We start from the raw sequence: 17,589 nt of genomic DNA on the forward strand, positions 1-17,589 counted from the left end.
ATCGACCTTATGTAAGAGAAAGCTTACAATCTCGAACTGTCAGATCAGCGATTTTTTTCCTAGGGAAAAGAATTGCTGATACAAAACACATACACACAACACAAGCACACCAAACAAACAGAAATCCACACACATACACCAGAAATCTGACACCTAACCCTACACTTAACTATGCACACACCACTAACTATCCACTTACCTTAACCCAAACCCTAACCCTAAGGTCTGTCACTATCGCACTCACCTCACCTGCTCCCTAACCCTAACTCACCTAAATTCACCCTAACCCTCATGTCCACATAATCGCACACATACCTAACCTGAGCCTTAACCCTAAATCACCTATCCCACCCTAACATTCACATCCACACAATCACACACTTACCTGAATCCGACCCGTAACTTTCCACCACAACACTGAAAATACTGAAGCAACAGAAACTGACAACCAAATTCTTTCCCTAGGAAAAAATTTGAGTTTCTGTTCCTTCGATATTTGTAACTTTTACTAAAATAAGGTCGCTCAATCAGTGTTCACTTGTTTAAGCATTCGCTGATCTAATATAGACCCCGTAGGCAGTGTGAACCATTTTGCACTCATCCATCCCTTTGGTGACCTTCTCAAAGAAGTCCATCAAGTTGAGTAGGCATTACCTGCCCTCAACAAAACCAAACTGGGTTGAGTCCATTGTCTTGAGGTTTACTATATAATTATTGATCATTTCCATGATAATGCATTACATTGCTTTACATACAAGACTAGTGAGACTTATGGTTCTGTAGTTTCCAGGGTCTCTAGATGGCCCAACTTTGTGCAGAAGGATGACTGTTGCTGTTGTCGATTCATGAGGCATGAAGCATGTTTGGAGGCTACATTTAAATATCAATTCCAGAGGGCCTGATAGGTCATCTTTCATGCTATCTAGAATGTATCATGGGATATTATCTGGGTCTACTGATGCAGTGTTCTTGGCCTTAGAGAGTTGTTACAGCAGGTGCGTGTGTGCTACCTGTTCAGCTTATGCACACACTCCATACAAGGGTATTTGACAAAACAACTAGCCCATATTGCCCATACTGTCACATACATGTACCACAGTGTCCCTCCTAATACCTCCTGCAGATATTACAGTACCAGGACAGTATGCATGGTTACCCTCATAGAGTGTGAATGCATCATAATAGTTGTCAAGTGTGTGTTCAGGCTCATCTGTTATTACTCCACATCATATATATTATGTCAGATGCATGGGATTAGTGATGGTATTATTTGGTTGCTTCTTGTAATCTTTGCCATACTCCTTTACCTGTGGCCACCTTGCTAGAGTCCTCTGCTGAGAGTATAATCATATTCAGTGTAACAGTTTGTACAGCTTCCCAGTAGGCACCCTAACCCAATTTTATGTCAGATCCCTGATAGATGTTATCTGCATTAATCATGTAAGGATGGTTATCTCACACACACATCCTCCCCATTGTTATGACACCTTGTATGACAGTCACAGACAACACAGTTTCATTGTACAGTCCATAATGTGCCATATAGATATGTGCTTAGTGCTGCTACAAGTATCTTTCATTAACATGCTCCCTTCGGCTGTACATGCAGGAGTTTCACCTCTACTCTTCCCCTGTGTTCATTCCTACAATTCATCTGTGTGTCCTTATTCAATACACACACTTCCTCTGAGTGATCATTTTACATACCAGTCCCATGTCCTGTAACAGATCATTAACATAGCTTTGATACAGTATGCCAGGAAAAGGATATCACAATACTCTGCACTGTAGGTACACTGTCTTGTACTGTGTTTGGAACATATACTTCACATGCATACATCTCAGATGTGCAGATATTCCCAGGATGTCCAGATGTATTCCTTATCGAATATGTGGCTTTCTGACATATCACTGGGATGATCTCTGGACTGATGTGACTCAATAATACATTTGAGTGCATACCTCTCAATTGTCCTGATCTGTGCAGAATGTGCAGTTTTTGTCTCATATTTGTGATCTTTTCCTCATAACACTTTTTTTCCTGGCAAATCATTGGCATGCCATTGCAGAGTGCAGTCAGAAAGTGGTGACTGACATTTGAGTTTCAAACTTCATAGTGTTCAGTAAGTTCATGCTAATGTACAACCTGTATATTCTATCACCTTCCTAAGTTTGTAAGTGCAATATTAAACATCTGTCACTATTTCTGGCCATTTGTTCCCCCCATTTTTATGGCTTTGTCCACATTTCTCGCTCTAAGAGGTTGAAAGTGTTTCATTTTAAAGCATTCCTATGTGACATCTATGTCAAATATATCCCTATTACTGGTTATTTGTCCTCTCATTAGGTTGGTCTCTGTGCAGATGCCTTGCAGTAACAGAGTGACAACTATTTCTAAAGCCCTGGTGATCATTGTGGCATTCCGTACAAATCCATGCACCATAGGTGCTCTCCTTTAAATGGAATTGCTATCCACATTCACTTACACTATTGCAAGCCTCAAAACCTAGCTGAGGCATGCCATGCCTCATTAATATGCATTGTGCTGTGGTGTACGCCTCGCACCGTCATGCTATCATATACCATCCATGTAGGCTCTGTGCAAAGCCTATATGGAGTTTATTGAATCCCCGGGTACGTTTAATTTGTTAGAATTATTTAAACTGCAATTGTTTTTATTTTATGTTTGAATATTGTAAAATTATTGTTCTTAAAATGTTTTGTAAAAACCTGAAGCTTTTGTCCCTGGGCCTCCACTGAAAATAGGCTTCTACCCAGTCGGACTTTCAAAATAATCAAATGTCAATACATAAAATTACCAGATAGAATTAAAAAAATCTTCAGAATGAATACAAATGTCCTTAAGCATATCAGTCATATCAATAAAATTTAACAAGATACTTTTCAACTTATACACCACTCATATTACAAGTAGTTCACTTTTTGAAAAATCAGCAGCTATGGCTTTGTTGGCATATATCCAGGCGTGTCCACATATTTCATATATGTTTATACCTGATTGCTATGTGTCAGCTGGTCTATTGCCCTTATTCTGAGAATTGTCATTGCCCTGCAACCAAACTATATGTATCCTGAGAACTGTCATTGCCCTGCAACCAAACTATGTGTTTGCTTATTAATTAGCCTTTCTTGTGAGGCTGTAAGTCACTTGTTGCAATGAAGTAAAATCCACAGTTTCTGCTGACTACACTACTGTAATCATATTGCTGAAAATGTATTTTAATCTTAAGATAAAACACTTAAATCGATGTTGTGTGGGTCTTATGTTCAACTGTCTACTGGGTTCTACCAATTCAGAAGCACATGTTCCTGGCACAGATTTGACACCAAGAAGTCAATAATTTTCTTTTATCTTCTTCCAACAATTTTCATCAAAATGAATTCCATTTTTTTTTTTTTTTTTGGTTTTTGTGTTAACTGGGCATATGCCCCATAGGAACAAAGGAAAAATACTAGGCAATTGATCATTGACCTTAAGATGCATTGACACTTACAAGTTCTTGCCACCCTTTACTAGCACAGAATGGTGTGTAACCCCTTATCAAGCTGAGCTGTATATGATAATACTGGTGTTATGTTACTACTACCTGTCATATGCTATAATCAAGACTAGCATTAAAGGTGGCCCAAGTAGCACTTTCTTTGACTTATTGTGGTATCTAATTCCATAGATTGAGAATATGTTGACTTGAGAACATATCCCACCAGTGAGTCTGGTTTATCTGTTCATTTAGGTGCCTAGTGTGAGTGCTTCCATTACTCACTGGTTTTGCAAAGAATTGTGACGTCAAATAGGACTGGGTCTCACATACCTCAAAAAATGAGAGATGTGCCCCTTACAGTAAATGGAGGGCTGCATAATATTAGCAGCATGTTACTCTGGCACAGGTGGGGCTAGACATGGAGCAGTGATTGTGACATGCTGTTCTTGAGTGTCCACCTTCTGTACTCTTGTCAGTTACAGATCTAGATCAGTGTAATTAATGTGTTCCTTGCCAATAAGTAACTGTCGGTTTTCACTTGAATACTAAGTGTTGACCTATAACCCTCTTGATGACAGTACAAAAGATAGTTATCAAAGATTGTTTGACAATTTTATGAAATAACTAAGGCTTGTCTAACCCCGGGATTCATGAAGCTTGCGCCAGGTGCATGCATAGCGTAGGTGTTATAACGCCAAATATGGATGTTGAGCGATTCAGGTACAATCCAATTCCACGTGCACTACCGGCGTACGCCAGATCTGCGCAGCCCCCAGCGTAGGTATGCTAATCACCCCAAGTGCAGTGTCACACCATGCAAATGAAGGCATATAGCGATTCATGAAGTGGTGCAGGCATAGGGTAAGCCCACGGAAATGTAAACCAAAAAACACGGTTTACATTTTCCCAAACAGAACATCGGAGCTATGGAAGAGGGCCAGACCCAGGTATCACAACGTTAACATATGCCAATGGCGAAATACACAGCCAATGGCATAAGAAAAGATGCACAACATGTAAATAACAACATTTAATGTCATGTCCACAGTAACGCACAACACAACCGCAGGGCATGTGTGCGGAAGCTGTAACATAAAGAAATAATATAAAATGTCATAAAATTGCAACGTAATAGAAATCAGGTTTACAGCATAATAGACAATGGTAGGCATGGAACACCACAACCAAGGTGCAAGGGTTGCTAAGGGCTTGCGATAGTGTTCGGCGCAGTAAATATGAATTAGTAGTCAATGCCATGCAAATGAGGCAGATAATACTAAATCGCAAATGTCCCGCCAGATGAAGGTTGTACCATACGGCGCAGCGGTTTAACACTGAGGAGTGGCTCAGAAGAGATACATGACATCAGCAGAGGGGTGTGCCACCATAGCAGTAAGCACATTGGAGCATTGCAAATCTGGCCTGTCCATTGCTAAGCAAAGCTGCAGGACAGGGGTGGGGAGGAATCATTTAGCTGAGAGCACACATGGTGGCCAAAAGCGCATGTATATGAGGATGAAAACGTGCCCGAAACCCAGTAATTGGACGCACTCGCCGCAAACAATAGCAGAAACAGGAAGGTCAGGGGAAGAAAAGAAGGAAATGCGGAAGTAGGGTAATTGGAGTACTAATGAGCAATCAACACCAATCAACCCACGAAGGCCAATCGATGGCAGCTGACAAGTCTGCTTGCAGAAACATGCAAAACAGGATAGGGGAGGCATTTGAATGCAAAGAAAGGTGGGGAGGTATTGGATTGCAAAGATAGGAGACCTGACACAGCAGAGCAAAGCAAACTGACAGCAGACCGGCAGTAGCACACATAACGCAAGATACGCCAGGTCCAGGAAAGTACAAATGAAAGTAGGCTGCAGGATGCAAGCCAGAAAATGGTAGGTGCAACACGCAGAAATGTAAAGGGAAGGTCAAGAGGTAATCCACGGCAGACAAATGTAATCCAACACCAAAGGCACCACAATAGTAGTTCCGGCAGTAAAACACATAAGATAACCTGTATCTACGATCGTACATACACACCCTATGACATCATCCGTGTTCACAGCACAATAGTATAAAGTGTGAAAGCACCCAACACACACCTGTGTATTCCCAAACACCGCACCATAGGTGTAAACACACTGGGAACTTTTAAAATGTACATGTTGGGAGCTGCCATAGCTGTGATTCATCAGCATGTGTTAGAGACTGACGGTGTTGTGGAAGATGATGCCGACAACCACCACAGGCCTCAGAGGAGAAGGAGAGTGTTCAGACCAAGGGTAACCTACCAGGGGCTACATGACCTGGAGATAGTAGAGCATTACAGGGTGGACAGGGACATCTTACAGCAAATAGTGGAGCTGTGCCGGCCACGCCTGAGAACCAGAAACAACAGAGGGGAACCCATCCCAGTGGACACGAAGGTATGTGTAAGCCTGCGAATACTGGCCACAGGTACCTTTCAAAGGCCAACTGGAGATATAATGGGTATCTCACAGGCATCAGCATCCAGGGTACTACACCAGTTCCTGGATGCCATGTTACCACATGCCAATGAGCAGATATACTTCCCCAGAACTCAGGAGGAGTTGGCCAGCAATATGCACCACTTCCACCATGTGGCACAATATCCGGAGGTACTGGGAGCGATAGACTGCACGCACATACAAATGAAGTCACCACCCAGTGAGCAGGGTAGGCGCTACATAAACCGCAAGGGATTCCACTCCATCAACTGCCAGGTCATGTGCAATGACCAGGGCATTATCATGGATGTGTGTGCTGGCAGCCCTGGAAGCTACCATGACTCCCATATCTGGCATGCCTCACAGCTGTATCAGGTATTTGTCAGGGGGGACATCCCACATGGCCATCTCGTGGGGGATGCTGGCTATGCAATGGAGCCGTGGATGATGACTCCCATCAGAAATGCACACACACTCATGCAAGAACACCATAATGAGGCACACGCACAAACCAGAATCATCATAGAACGTGTGTTCGGGATGCTGAAATCACGGTTCCGGTGCTTGGATACATCTGGTGGAGCCTTGCAGTACTCTCCAGGCATGTGTGCCCACATCATCATAGTATGTGCTATGCTACATAATATGATCCTGCGGAAGCAGCTGCAGCAGGGCAAAATGGTGAAGGCCCTCATAGCCCACCGCAATTGCCAAGGCCATTACAGGCACAGAGGGATTCAGACCATGAACACACTGTGCCAGCCCCAATAGGCAGATGGAGGTGTGCCCAATATGCCTACGCCTTGGCAAAGAGGGAACGTATAGCACATACTCTGACAGTGTACGCCCCTACGGACTGACACCACTCCACCTGCACATACAGTAAAATGGATGGCACACAAACATGACCACCTGTAAATTGTAATGTATAGGTGGCCCAATGTGTAACTCCTACATAGGCAGCCCTCAAACATTGTAAACACAACAGCCAGTGGAACATGGAATGCCAACACCTGAACAGTACATGAGTCTTACAGCATATGGTGGTGCTGTGTGCCTGTCACGTTCCCAGATATATATATATATATATATATATATATATATATATATATATATATATATATCTATATATATATATATATATATATATATATATATATATATATATATATATATATATATATATATAGATGTAGATAAATATATATATATATATATATATATATATATATATATGTACACATATGCATATATGTAATACAGATAGAAAGGGCAATAGAGGAATATATGGTGATATAGATGGATTCAGCGATATCTGCAAATATAATAGATAGTTCAATGACATTCATAACATCTTGGAGGTACAAATAAATAGGATACCGCCAACCATGGAATGTGTAACATACCAACATGCGTAACCACGAGGCTGAAAGACCGATAGAACACAGTACTGGAACAGTACATCCGCGAGTAATAGTATGATGATATGAAGGGACAGTTAGTCACCGCTGCCGGTGTCGTGGTCCACATAGGTACTGTGTTCAACTGTGTCTGTGAGTGCCGTAGTCTGTGTAAGTGTGCGTTGAGGGTGCTGTGTGTGCCTCTGTGTGACTGTAATGTGTGTGTGTGTCCACAACATGTGTTTGTTAGTGCCAAGTCAGAGGCAGATCAGTACGGTAGGTGTGGGTATAGCTAGCCGTAGGCATACGGTTACTACCTGTCCCACAGTAGGAGGGACAGCCCCACCCTGGGCAGGTGTGTCCTGACATAAAACAGTACAAAGGGCAAATGTCCGAGATGGTAGGACATAAATATGTCTCATATATAATGTAACAGTCGTATTTAATAGTTATGCCTGTATGTAAGAAACTTAAATGTTACATGCAATATGATAAGTAGCCAAAGTCACAAAACAATAGGTATGTAGTGAGGATAAAAGTATGTGCTACCTGTGTATTGACCATGGCTACGTGTTGACCTGTAAACACCGCTTTGTGTCCCGCAAGTGTCCAACAATGACCATATGAAAAGGTGGCAACCCATGGCAAACAGGCTCTTTTAACAACACAACCACAATGACTGCAAATATCTGTGACAGAAATACAAGGGATAGCTGTCACTTACACATATCCCCTGATATATCGCTGCAATTACGGAGGTATACAAGTAGCAAGCTCACCTGCAGATGATATAGAAACCAATTAACAATGACCCAACGTACAATCCCGTAACATAAGTCTACTAACTGTTAGCTCTCTAATTAGGGACGGAGCCCACACACATATATACAGATTATGTAGAAATGCAAGGCCCACAAACCTTATATGTTACGTACAACCACCGACATCCCCCACACTAGAAACTAAAGCAATACAAACTGTAATAGCAGCACAAACATCCAGTCAGTCAATTACATCTGCAGAAGTCTCAACATACCGTGTGAGAGACACAATTAAAGGCGTCATGCAAAATTGCAGACGTTGTATAATGGAACAAACAGCCATGTTACAGGTTTTGATTGTAATACTCCGTTATCAGACATCGGGATGACAGGTACACCCACATGTTGAACCAAATACTCTACCTATCACACACAATCCACGGGGGACATGAATCCAAGCTATACTATAGCAGTTGCAGTTACACATAACAAAACACAATACAGACCGTCTCCCCAAAGGTAGGGCAAATAGGCAATGCCCAAGTGGAGAATCCAATTATACCCCACTGTCGCCGTGTAATTGGCGAATGGAGTAGCTGCACAGCTGATATGCAAGTAATTAGTCACTCAGGAACACCAATTGGCAGGATGAATCCACATGTTTCAGGTATCGACGTATATAAGGATGACTTGCCAGACATTCAAACCGTATGCTCATACCAAATAACAGTTGAAACACCGTGAGAGAGATAGAAACGAAACACCGTAATGACAACAAGGTATGTAGAATGCCCAATATGTAAGGTTATGTATAGCATGATCTGTATTAATTAGTTTTACTGTATGTATAGCCTGGTTTGTATTAATTAAACATGTCCGCAATGCATAAAGTGGGGAAAGGTATTTATGTAGTGATGTCTTGCTGAGCATACTAACGCTTGTAGAAACTGTGCGTCCAGCAGTGGGACACAAGGTACACAGCACAGACACCACAAGGGATGCTACATGAGGGCATTAAACAGAACAATGCCATACAACCCGCCGTTAGTGGTAGGGTATGTCCAACAAGGACGTGCCATAGCAGGGGATAGTATATGTTGATATACTGTCACAGCACGCATGTGTATGGGCATATAACGTTAATGACATATGTAAGGTGGTCCTGCTGTGCAAGTATGCTTTGCATTATGGGATACTATGTGAAATATGTGTAATGTATAGTATTATAGGTAGATATGACAGATATTCTACACAGCATAACAGGCATATCATGCATACCACAGGTATCGTCTATTGGTATGTACAATAACAGGATACATATGGCCTGTAGGTATGGGACATAGTAATAGCATGATAGCTAATCTAAATGGAAGGGCTACCAAGTAACCATGCACAAAGGACATGTAATAGCTGCACAGGTGCATAGTGGGGTACTATGCAGTCTGGCAAGTCCATGTGTAAGCACAACTACAGTGTTCACACTAGTGGCACCTCTCCAGGGTAGTGTCCTGTGAACAGCAGAGCCAGGTGTCACCTGCACCTCTGCACAGTACAGCCACTGCAGTGATCCCATGCCTACATGTGTCTCCCAACCACCAAGGGAGGTATCACATGAACAGTGCTACTGAGTGTCCCTGCGTGATGTACATAGGACTTATGTTCCACAGCATGGTGAGTGTCCGGTTTGGGAATGTAACCCAGAAGCACATCCCACTCATTGTGGTGTGTGTGCACATATCCATGGCATGTTGCTCACAGGGGCCTCTGCTTATGTCGCGTATGAGGAGTATATTCATCAATAATGCTGTGGACATGGGCCCTGTCTGATCAGCAGAGGTCACCCCTGAGTATGTAGTATGCAAATGTGTACAGATGTGGTGTCTGTAGTGCAGCCGCATATTTAAACTGTTGGAGCTCAGTAAACGTCATGGTGTGTTAATGTTTTAGCACGTAAAGCTGTAGCTGTTGTGTAAGGTACACCCTAAATGGGGTGGTGTACCCTTGAATGTGTGTAGATGTCTTGAGTTCAGAGGTACAATGGGTGCCTATGTACCAGCTACACACCCAGTACAAATAGGTGTGGCCACGTAGAAGGATATCCACGCCACAGTGGCAATATGGCAACCACAGGAGTGGGTGTGACATATGTGTGTACTGCAAACATGTACAATGTGATATGTATGTAGGGGACTACCATCCATGTGATAGTCAGTGGGTGAATGGTGTAATGCAAAGGTGATGTGCATGCACCTTGTGTCATGCAGCTTGATGCCATGATAGTCATATTATGTATCTGTCACAGTGACACCCATATGGTTGGAGTCAGTATCAGCTGGTGGAGCAATCATGGTGCTTGGTATGTAGGGGTTTGAAAGCTAGGCAGGGAAAGTCCCCTGTGCCAGCCTGTTCTGCAGGGAAGCATATACTGAACATGAGGGGCCCTATGACTGAGGACCGTGGTATGCCAAATGTACCTGACATGTAGTAGGTACTATGGTATGCTGGCCTCACTGTGTGTCCGGTCCATGAGCCACATAGCATAACATCCTGAGACACAGGGTACGATGTGCAGGTGGATGTGTATGTTGTCAATACCAGAATGGGGAATGGTGCTGAAAGGCAATGAGAGGACAATGTAGGATGTGTGGACTCCCATACCATCAGCAACTGCCCTGGTAACTGTATGAAAGGAGTCCACCATGTGTAGGGGCCATGCTCTGGCTTTAACAAGCCCAACCCGGGTGGCAGCAAAGGAAGGGAGCCCAACAATGTCTCTGTGAATGACGTCCTTGATGATGTGCCCCATAGACATGCAGAACAGACCAGTCAGGTGTGTAGGACTATAGTCCCACTCGTGCAATGTGGTGCCACCTGTGTGTAGTGTGATAAATGCTGGTGTGTGCCATTCAGTGGCTACAATGTCTGAAACAAGGCTATTACTGAATATGGTGGCCTAGTGGGGAGACATGTAATTCAGAGGTTGGTGGACATAACAGCCTGGGACGTTGGAAGGTGACATGGGGCCTGTGTCCCAGGACATATAGAGTGTAGGTCAGTACTGTGTAGGTGTGACCACAGGGACACCACAATGTTCATGTATGGATTGTGGCCCTGTAGTGAGTGAGAGGGTGTACTGTCAGCATTGAATCCATCCTCCAGCATGTTGCCAACAACACCTGGGTCTGCAATGTTCCTGAGTGACTGTTGTATGTGACAGCAGATGTGGGTGTTGCCATCGAATACTGACATACCACCATAATGCCTGGTGGTACACCCCAGAATGTGTGGCAGTCATGTTTACGTAGCTAGTCTTGGAGTATGTGATGAGGGACCCTGTGGCCCCACCACGGCTGACCAGTGAGCCACCCCACACATGGGAATGTACACCACTGTGCAACAGCCTACACCTGTTGTTGTGCATAATATGTCCATGGAACATGACCACCAGCGTGGCGTCTGTTATCTGGTGTGTACCATCATGGCTCTGTGTGGAATAGCATGATCCATGCAGTTGTGTACATTATAATGAAGTGCACTGGGGTATGTGTCAGCATTTGTATGTGCATTGTCCATCTGCACGGGTGTCATGATGTTAACAATCGCTGTCAGCAGACGTCTGTAGTAGGTGTTGTAGTACACATGTACTGTGTATGCTGTGATGGGTGTGTTGCTGGGATGTGGCTAACAAGGTCGATTAGCATATGTTCGGAATCCACCAATGAGGGGATAACCACAGGTGTGTAACACCAGTCACATGGTGGTAGTGTTCATGCCAAGGGTAATGTAGGTCTTGGAGGTGGTATGTATGGGTTGATCCAGCAGAGTGGAGGGTATGACTCATGGATGTGTTGGTACATGAGTGGCTATCCCAGTGAAGTGTGGGGTAGTGTCAGTCACACATCAGTAGTAGCTGTCTGAGGCCCACTGTCCACTATACCAACATAGAAGGTATGTTACCCGTGGGGTATGATGTTGACTCTGTCGCTTGTTACAATGTGTATAGTGGTCCTGGACACAGTTAGTTGCATGTGGAGCACCTCTGATGCATTGTGCTAAGCAACCTGCCAGGATGTGTGCAAAACATAGTGGGATATGGGAACCCCTCAGCTGTGGGTGTGCCGGTCCAGGTATGTGCCTGAAAGGTATGGACTGTCTATAACCTGTCATTGCAGGTGTGCTCTGCAGAGCCTAGAGGAAGGTCCCAGTCACTGCAGAGATGTTTGAGTGGTGCATTATAAGGTGTGCCTTGCCTGCGTGCGTCACAGAGGAAGATGACCCCATGTCGTGCCTGCCAGTTACCACCCTGCCGGTGACAGTTATTGGAAACTGTGCAAGACAGGCAGTATAGAAGCAGCAAGAGCCTTACATGTGAGCTGTAGTCCCCGGGCTGACATGTGCAAGTCATCTGTGCCACAGCATTGTGTTTGACCAGGACAGTCATAGCGGACAGATACCACATGCCTGTGGAATGACAATAGAAGCATAGGCAACTGTTGAAGTGACACAGTCGGTCATTGTACAGTGGTATCATGTCCGGATGAATGCAAAATGCTCCCCAGGGCTAGGCCCACACCCTCAGGGCTATAAGACCGGTGAGCTATTGCATGTCCCTGCACACGTAGTCTGTGAAGTGGCAACACAGGGCAGTCACACTAACATGGCAAATGACAATCATATCGTACCTGGTGAGGTGTGGCATGGGTGCATAGGTTATGTTGCAGAAGCAGTTACCCGACAGCAAGATGTAAGCGACTAACGCCTTGTGTAGCCTGCTGTGTGGAACTGCAGTGTGACTCCCTACAGAGTCACCTATGACTGGTGTGTTGTGAATGTTATAACTCACTATTGGCTGTATGTGATGGGCACACATGAGTCTGTGGGCTATAAGCTGGTGATGTTGTCTTCCATGATGGGGGCTACCTCTGGTGCCTACAGTGAGTATGGAGACATACTGCACAAGTTGTCCTCGTAGGTGTGGCCAGTGGTGTAGATCATGTGAGACTATGTGATGGGTGGGGTGTGTTGCAAATGTTACACATCCCCAAATGACTGTCAGGTGCAGTCAGGGTTGGCGACAGCATTACCCCCAGCCATAGCTGCCAGCCTCCTGTCCCGAAACTGAGGAACATTAGCCCTCATACTGTGTGACAAATGGGCAAAACGTGGAACACTTACAACTGGCTTACTAACAGCATCAACTAGGAAGGGCATATGATGGCTAAAATAGGCTGGTCTTACATATAAAAAAAGATATTCCAATGAATTAATATGATTCCCATCTATATAGCCATGGCTAGCAGGTAAACTATTTACAACAATGAATGTGTGACAGACCCTTCCAATGTGGAACCTTGAGGAACATGCACCTTTTAGAACCCCAAATGAGGAACGTTCCTCGTAATGAGGTACACCTGAGAGCTATGGGCCCAGCACGGCTGCAGAAGTGCATCCCCCACAGGCTGTAGTGCCGTATGTTGGGAGGTGAGCATTGAATGTGTACATGAGACAATTGCTCTATTGCCACATGTATGACATATCCCTCATATAAACAGGCAGTAGCACTGGTAAGTGACAGTTGGACATCCCTGTATATACAACCATGTCCCACAAGATATGTGCGTTACATGTGTACAACAGCTGTCGTACCTTAAGCAAGCTGGGAAGTGTAGGACAGCCAGTGTACCTGTGGGAAATGGTGTGGAATGGGCACTATAGTAATCAGTAGCACATGACATGTTCACAAGTTCTGAACAAGTGCCTAGCATGACCATACAATACAGATAGGGTGTTGGATAATATCAACCCACAAGTGGTGATGACAGTCATTTAGGGTGGCACCGCACTATAACCCTGCTGAGTATGGTGGGCATGTCCATGAACCATTATCACTGTAGATCTTAGCAGTACAGATGTACAAGACAGCACGGATATTAGATTACAAATACCTTTGCATGTCACAGGAGTGTTCCACCAGTGGCCTGTTGACAGACTCACAACTACAAAAGGTGCAAGAGTGACATGTGCACAGAACATCAGTGCCAGCTACAGTAGAACAGGGTTAATGTGTTGTACCCCACCCTCATTGTAGCCCATACCACACAGACAAATGTTAGGCATCTGTGTATGTAAGGCTGTGAATGGCCATGACCTATCAGTATAGCTGTGTCAGTGTTGTGAACAACATACAGAATGGGCTGTGTGGGTGAGGTGTGTGACATATGTGCACAGTCTGAAGGATGATACCAGCAGTGTCATCGCTAGGTGAACATCCCTGTACCCATAAACTACTACCTAGGCTGTGGTCAACATTATGGACACTGTGTAAGGGATGGTGCTGTGCAGTGCACCCCCTGACATGGTGACGTCTCCAGGCCCCTTAGGTAGTCATATGAGGTACCCATGTCATGTCAGGGTGCCATCCATGAGCACGGAGATCACTGGGCAGGCATATACAGCACTGTGGTGACCAATATTGGATCACATACCACCTGTAAGGGGTAATGGCTATGTATGGATGTGCGATACCAGCCTTCACAATCCACACCTCCACTATGCAGCATGCTGTTTACTTTGCAGAAGGACATTTGCTACACCATGATGATGGAAATGCTACATGTCCATATCCTGATCTATATGACATATGTCATGGACAGCCACCATCCTAATACTAGGATCGCCACAGGCTGGACAGATCCCTGTGCCATATATGTGACATACTCCCGCCATACCATGCAACCCTGTCCATCAAAGCTGCACATGTCATCCCAGTCATACATGGTGTGATGGCCGCATGGTAGATGTACTATCAACTGACTGGATCAGTAATGTGGCACTGATGCACCTTGCGGTGGCACAATGGCTGTCTGTTACAGCTTGGAAACCATGCCCGCACATGCTATGGTTGATGACCATCCCTGCAAATGTCGTCTGACTAGCCATTGTCCCATGTCTATCACATGTGCAATACAGGTGATCCGTGGCAGGATGTTGAACAGTTGTACAGTGCTGTGTAGATGTATACAGCAAAACACATGCATGTACAGATGTCCATGTGTATGTGTGCATTGTCACTGCTCAAGTCCATTACGGCTGTGTCTGTGTTGATATGTGACATATACACAGCATCCAGGTCAACAGCATTACCGTGGACATATCCAGGCATGTGCAGATAGGTAAGAACACAAGTGCAGGCAAATAGACATGCCCACAGCAAGACAGCATTTACATGGAGGATGAACACTGTAATGAGGTGACACACATATATGGTGATGATATCCAATGCATAATGGGTGTGACATGTGTGACACAAACACGTTAGTCGTGTCAGTGTCATGATACTTTGCAAAGATAACTGTGCAGATGTAGTAGATGTCATAGAAATGTATGTGCAGGAGCATCTCTATACATCTCTGAAACTGTGACCTGTCACCATCATTATGTCTTGCAGATAATGCCCCGTACACTCCTCCCAGCATACACCCACCAGGAGGATGATGTCCTCATCCCACAGCTCCATGACAACTATGACTTGTTGTTCAGCCATGTGCCACAGCATGCCCAGCAGCGGGATGACCTGTGGCAGGATCTACGCAGGAGGGTGAACGATGTGGGAGGCCATAACTGCATCTACCAGCAGGTGCGCAGACACTGCACAGACTTGATACGACATGCAAAACAGCATTCCACTGCAATCGCCAGGGAACAAGGTGGAACAGGTGGTGGGCCACCAACCCAGCCCCCACTCACACACACCGAGGAGCTACTGGCCAGTCTGGGGACACCCAGGGAACAGCATCCAGAAACACTAGCTGCCATCGTGAAGGTGGGTGTCTCCCAACCAATGAGCCTGGAGTTGCCTGGTGAGTCAGTACTGCACATATGGCTATTATATCCCATGTAGTTGCATGTGTCACTGTACATTATGTAAAGTAACAATATATGCCAGGTATGTGGACACACATGCTGCATACTACAGTATGCTACGTTGTGTATGCACACATGTGCATGCTATATGCTATTACACAGGTGAATGTGTTCACATGCACAGTGCAACCTGTGGCTGTCATACAGTCATGGATAATGTTCATACTGGTGTGTCACCCCTATACAGGTACCTCTGGCGTGCGCAGACATGGGTCCGTTGCAGGTGAGACTGTCATCAGTATCAGGCATGTTACAGTGTAGATCTATTTGCCATGTGGCCAATTAACACTTGCACACCTGATGTTTGTTCCAGTCACGATATGCAGGTCGCACCACCCTTCATTCACACACGCCACCCATGTGCAATATATACAAACGTAATGATACACTGACTTGAAACCACAGTACTTGTCATTGCAACATGTGTGGTCAGCTGTGCATACAACGGTGGAGGTGTTCTACAATGGAGGCATATGTAGTATGCATTGAAACAACATGTGTGGTACACACACAGTACCACACACTGAGCTGTGATATGGGCAGCCCACAGGTGTCAACATTGTGTCATATGCCCCTGCATTGGGTGCACACATTGTGATGTGCCACCTGACATGTCCCAGACATGTAGTGTTCTGTCTGCAATATTGTCACACTATCACATGACCTATACCCCACATACCAAACATACAACCCATTGTCTGCATAGCCCTGTGGATTGTGACATATCTGACATCTATGGGTGTATGTCATATGGGACAACACAGACATGTGGAAAAGATGCCCATCACACACAATTGGCCAACACATGTGCACACATGGCCATGGGGATGGCCAGAGACATGTAGCCACACAGTACTTGGGATGTGTATACACCCTGTTGCACATTGTCCACACATGGTCCAATTATAGTCTTAGTTGACTGATTATACAGTTGATGTGGTACACTGGACAACCTAAAAGCCTGTGCACAGCTACTGGAGGTGTCACTGAAGTCTACCATATACAATCTGTTGAACATCACGACTGTGTTGCAGTTATGGCTATGCAATGTGTACATATTATGCATTCTACAGCAACATAGATGCCTCATGTTGCCATGCAATGGCACAGTGTCTGTACTCCACACTGTATAGCAATGTAGACAGCTCACACTACCCTCCCATGCTCATGCACATTTGCTAAACATGCATTCTATCTGTAGGGCATACACACAACACTGCAATGTGAAGCCCATTATGATGCTGTACATGTGTCAGGACACCATTGTGTCAAACATGTATGCATGTTAATGCACATGTCAGCAGATTACACGTCAAGGTCACGTCAGCCATGTGTACTGTTATCCTGTTCTGGGCCACATGGTGTATCACGGGGATGCATGCATACTACCATGAATGTGTGAACTGCATGGCTACTGATATGACACCTGCTTGCTGTAGTGTGCACCCCAGGGAGGTATGCTTATTAACACTATTAATGTCTGAGCTGCATGTATTCTGCTGTATCGCAGGCATGCCGCATGCCATCTGACAAATCA

Source organism: Protopterus annectens, chromosome 9.part0 (genome assembly GCF_019279795.1).
Source record: "Protopterus annectens isolate FY-2018-M chromosome 9.part0, PAN1.0, whole genome shotgun sequence".
Classification (NCBI taxonomy): domain Eukaryota; kingdom Metazoa; phylum Chordata; order Ceratodontiformes; family Protopteridae; genus Protopterus; species Protopterus annectens.